This window comes from Fukomys damarensis, unplaced genomic scaffold (genome assembly GCF_012274545.1).
Source record: "Fukomys damarensis isolate Sample0158 unplaced genomic scaffold, DMR_v1.0_HiC HiC_scaffold_14, whole genome shotgun sequence".
Taxonomy (NCBI): Eukaryota; Metazoa; Chordata; class Mammalia; order Rodentia; family Bathyergidae; genus Fukomys; species Fukomys damarensis.
This window is the reverse complement of record NW_022900926.1, coordinates 8,241,350-8,246,150: the sequence shown is the minus strand read 5'-3', so window position 1 is coordinate 8,246,150 and position 4,801 is coordinate 8,241,350. Positions and strand designations below refer to the sequence as shown.

Here is a 4,801-nt window from a genome sequence, read left to right as displayed (position 1 = left end):
CCCCAAAAAAAAAAAAAAAAAAAAAAAAAAAAAAAAAGATGGAACCACCTTAAGAACCAAAATCCATTAGGTACTTCTTGAGGCCACCATCTCAGAGAAACTGTAACAAATATTTGGGGGCTCAAATGTATCTAAAATGCCCAAGACATTTGAAAGTAGATACCCTGAGTGGAGCAGTGGTTCTCAGTCCTCTGCAGAGCATCCGGAAATGTTTGGAAAGATTGTAGCTTCTCACAGTGGGAACTTGTTTGGCCCTTGGAAGGAGGGAGTCAGAACTGTAAGCTTCCTGCAGTTACACAGAACTCCAGTTTTGGACAGGATGCCCTGGTACACTTCTGAAGCACAGTATGTATTCACTACAGTGTGAGACTTTAAATCACTGGGAGATTTTAGGTTACTCTTTCGTGAGACTAAGAACTAAACATCTAGTAGTTTTCAACCACACGTGCACATCACAGTTCCTAGGATGTTTTTAGAATTAGAGCCTTACTTCACACAATGTAGAATTGAATGGATGGACTTTGGCATTTATATTTTTTGTTGTTGTTTTTGTGTTGTTTTGTTTTGTTTTATACCAGGGATCGAACTCAGGTCCTTGCGCTTGTGAGGCAGGCAGCGGAACCACTGAGCTAAATCCCTGGCCCGGCATTTGTATTTTTGAAAGCTTCATAGAATCACTACTTCAGATATCTGTGTTTCCCAAAATGTATATACATATTCCATAAAGGTCTAACACAGTTTACAGTAGACTGTGTGATGGCAGGATGTGGGGTCATCAGATGTCTGGCTTTGAGTCAAACTTAAAGGCTGGCAGCTCAGTGGGTGTCTGAATCCCCAGTGAAGCATCCCAGGCAGTGATTATATGGTCTTCATCAGGAGACCCAAATGCAAAGCAGTTTTATTTCCACATTAGTAGGGTTAGAAAATGATATTTTCATTAATATAGGTTTTCAAAATCAACATCAGAGGAGACAAATAGGTATACTGTTTACTAAAAAGGGCAGCCAAGATGAATAGTTTGCAGGGTTGAGTCCGCTCGGAGATACAAGCACATGGGCACCCCGAGATACAGCCTTATGAGCGCCCCAGGACGGGCTAATGTGCTGCTACTTGGTACAATCCCTAGGTGCTCTTAGAAGACACCATGAGTACACACAGGTGTGGAATAAATACCTCAAGGATAACTTGTCATCTGAATAAGGAAGAAAGGAGTGCAGAATAAGCAAACACCAGCCCCAACTTTATATCTCCTCTTATCAACTGTGTCCTGGCAACAGGAGTTCAGTACTTACCTCTGAACTCAAGCGCAGGTGCTGTGGAGGAGAACCCTGCACCCAATGCAGCCCTCCATATAGGGGTCCCCCACAAGATATTGCGGAAGGGGAAGTAGACTAAAATAGGACTGGCTCACCTGCTACTCAGAGACTCTGGGGAGGTTGGGATCCTTCTGACAGCTCCTGATTTTAAGGAGACAGGTCTACTGTCCCACTGAATTCTGGGAAGGAAGGCCTTTCCGCCTCGGCTCCGCCCACTTCCCGATAGGCTCCCCAGCTGCTCTTGAGGGTGTGCACACCCGCACTTCCATCCTGCTGAGCTAAGGGTTGGGGTTCAGACTGCCCAGAGTTGTGAAGTGGCCTTTTCTGGCCACAAGCTTTCCCTGTGGTTCTAGGCTGCTCTGTGGGAAACCCAGCATCTAGCTTGCCTCTCTCACACCACAGGCCCTAGACTTGAGAAGTTAGCAAAGATGGTGCCCAAGACCTCTGAAGGAGCAGCCCAGCATCTCCTTCTCCCCCCACTTTGATCCTGTTGCTGCATTATTTTTGTTACATTAAGCTAGGTCTGAAGGAGGAATCCAGATTCCTTTGTTCATCCAAGTAACAAAACCCTCCCGAGGTGGCATAAAGACAAGGGACCTTCTATTTGTCTCCTTGATGGTGCGTTATTTAAACATCACACTGAAAATAAACTCAACAAAGCAAAATCTATTGCAGAAAATTCCCTTCCCTGCACATTCTTGGGTGCAGAAAGAAGTGTCTTTGTTAGTTTGGCCTAAATTTAAGGAAAAAGGAATTCAGTTGGCATTTTTTAAGCAGCAATGACTCACACAAAGGAAAAATACAGTAGTGAGCCTGGGCTGTGTACTGCCCTGCATTTCCCAAGCTGCGTGTTCATTTGTGTGGCAAGTGAGGTGTGGTCATTCAATCAGCTGCCAGCACTTTGCAACGTCAGCTCTGTAGCTTAGCCTTAACTCCAAATATCCATGCAATGTTTGTAACTACGTTCTCATAAGACTACATCTTGGTCTCATGGAGTGAAGTTATGCTGTGGGTCAGATGCCCTAGTAGAATGTAGAGATGGAACAGAAAGTGGTGATAGCATTAGAACAGCATTAGAATGTGAGAAAAATGAATCGTTAATTAAAACCAGGAACTGCAAAAACAGTACGGAGGAAGACAGCTACCCAAACCCTAGTTATACAACAGTTGAGTCTAATGAAAAATAGCTCTGATTCTGTTTGTAATGTTTCTCTGGTTTCTGATAGAGGAAATGATTTCAGATACCTTTTGTATCTGAGAATAAAACAGCGTTTCCCAAACAGGTCCTTATGTTCTCAGCAGTCTACTTGTGCAGTTTCAGAGGGAAACCCCTACAGAGTAAAAAGGCTTTATTGCATGGATATGACAGGAGAACCTCTGTTGTTACAGAGATGAGTGTGGTAACATCCCGATTCCTTCTATACCACTTGGTGGGAGAGAGGTAGGTAGAGGTTCACGTTGGCTATTCTGAAAGCGAGTGGTCCCTAAGAGTTCTTTCCGTCTAACTAACCAATATGTCTTCCTTCTCCCATGCCTTCTCTCCTGGAAAGTGTGCTTTCTCTGTTTACCCCCAGTTCTGCACTGGTTGACCTAGGTAAGGTGTGAATAATTTTTAGGCACGTCTAGAAATTCCTTGTGAGTCCAGTGTGGTTACAGCCACTTGAACAAAGAATGTAGCAGCAAATGTAACACTTGCCTCTTCAGAAGTCAGTCAACCTAGTTTCCAGGAAGCCTGCCCTTGCATTTCCCAAGGTTAAGCCAGGTTGGGTCGTCCTGAGGAGCCCCAGCTTACCTATCTCTCAGGGGTTTATGTTCAGCAAACTTTAATTCTTGGCATTTCCTGGCTTGAGGATTTCTTTGTTAAAAAAGAATGTTAAAGCTTGTTAGTTCATAGTTGTATGGGTTTTTCTGTAGTCACTGTTTGAGCACCACCCAAACCCAGCATCTGAAACTAAAATCACAAGCGATTTCAGTAAACTGTCCACCTCTTGGCTAAAATGTACTGGAATATAAGAATATACAGTCAGTTAATTTTGGCAGTTACTCAGCCTTTTAAAAAGTGGTCATGGAATTTTATTTACTTATATTGGAATTTTTAAGTAGTGTTGTCTTACCCAAATTCCTGTATAAGGGCATTCAAACTCAGATCATAAATTTTACTTTTGTTTTAATTTTCTCTCAAACTATTAGTATGTTTTTAAACATATTAAATAATTTAAATGGTTCTTAATCTTTGACCAAAGATAAGTGTGTAATAAAGTAATACAATATACTAACTTAAAAACTAAGGGCTGGGGATTTAGCTCAGTGGAGCTGGTACCTGCCTGTCAGGTGCAAAGTCCTGAATCTGATTCCTGGTACCAGGAAAAAAAAACAAAAAACTAGAAGCTTTCAGGAAAATGTAGAACACTTATTTAGCAAAGTAGTAAAGCACCCTAATTGCAGGACTGCCGCAATTTCTTGACTCTATGAAGAGCTTTATGATCCTACATTCCACAGAGAGGGATGCCTGAAAATTCTTAATTCCAAATCTAACTGCTTTCCATGTTTATTTTCTGAAGCCCGTGTGTGTGTGTGTGTGTGTGTGTGTGTGTGTGTGTGTGTGTTTAGAGTCACACTGCTTATGTAATCTGTTTTAACAAACAAGAGGAGTAGGTGGTTATAGAAAGATGAGAAACATCACTTGGAAAGTACCTGCTTTAACCTGACATTCAGACTTTAAGAGAGTTCACAGAGGGGCCAACGAGCCATTCTTTCCTGTTTGCTGCAAATAACTTAGTAAGGGAAGATAGTTGAAAAGCTTTTTAAAGTGGCTTATGACATCTTTTATTCCTTAAAGTCATAAAACTCAGTTTAGTGGATAGTTTATAACTTTTCCCTTCTTTCTCGTGAATGCCTATAGTTTTTTTCATTCCTTCTCTGTTATTCCTTTTGTATCATTAACTCCAAAACAGACAAAATAGACTTATATTTTTTACACAGAAAATGCGTTGCCTAATATCAGTCATTTATCACTTTAGATTAATGTGTGTTACACACATGGACCAACGCACTGCAATGAATGGAACCCTTGTGTCCTGCAAAGGTGTGGCAATAAAAGTAAAAAACGAAATTAAAATGTTCCCCAAAAGGGAGCGTGCCAAAGTGACTGATTACCAAAAGTAGTTTATTCTGGGGCTTAAGGGGTGCCTGGGAATCTGAGCACCTCCATCTGGAAAAGAACGCCTGTGTCCCAGGCTGTGCACAGAGGGGCCAAGCATTACTCCAGCGCGTTCAGACCCCATCTAGTAGGGGCCACAGAGAAACCACCCAAAGGTAGAAAGTTAGGCTCCCCCAGCCTTGGACCTCTGAAAATCCTAACCAGGGAGGGAAACTCAGGTCTTGGTCCTTTTCCTCACTTTAGAAGGAATGCAGTGGATTGAGAAGTATTAATAGCTATTTGTTCAGAGTTACTGATACTTTTTTTTTTTTTTTTTGGTACCGGG

At 42.0% G+C, this 4,801-nt stretch overlaps 1 protein-coding gene across 6 annotated transcripts in view; it reads left to right on the top strand.

The window, feature by feature from the left end:
- Kiaa0408 (KIAA0408 ortholog) overlaps nt 1-4,801 on the top strand; it is a 32,118-nt gene that overhangs the window by 1,558 nt on the left and 25,759 nt on the right. The window contains exons 2-3 of one of the 6 annotated variants that reach the window (XM_033763221.1): nt 2,600-2,757; nt 2,867-2,910. The exons of 3 other annotated variants lie outside the window; for them this stretch is intronic. The gene's annotated coding sequence lies outside the window, so the exon portion shown is untranslated. The remainder of the gene's footprint in view (nt 1-2,599; nt 2,758-2,866; nt 2,911-4,801) is intronic. 2 more of the 6 variants (XM_010625736.2, XM_010625738.2) reach the window with 2 other exon arrangements.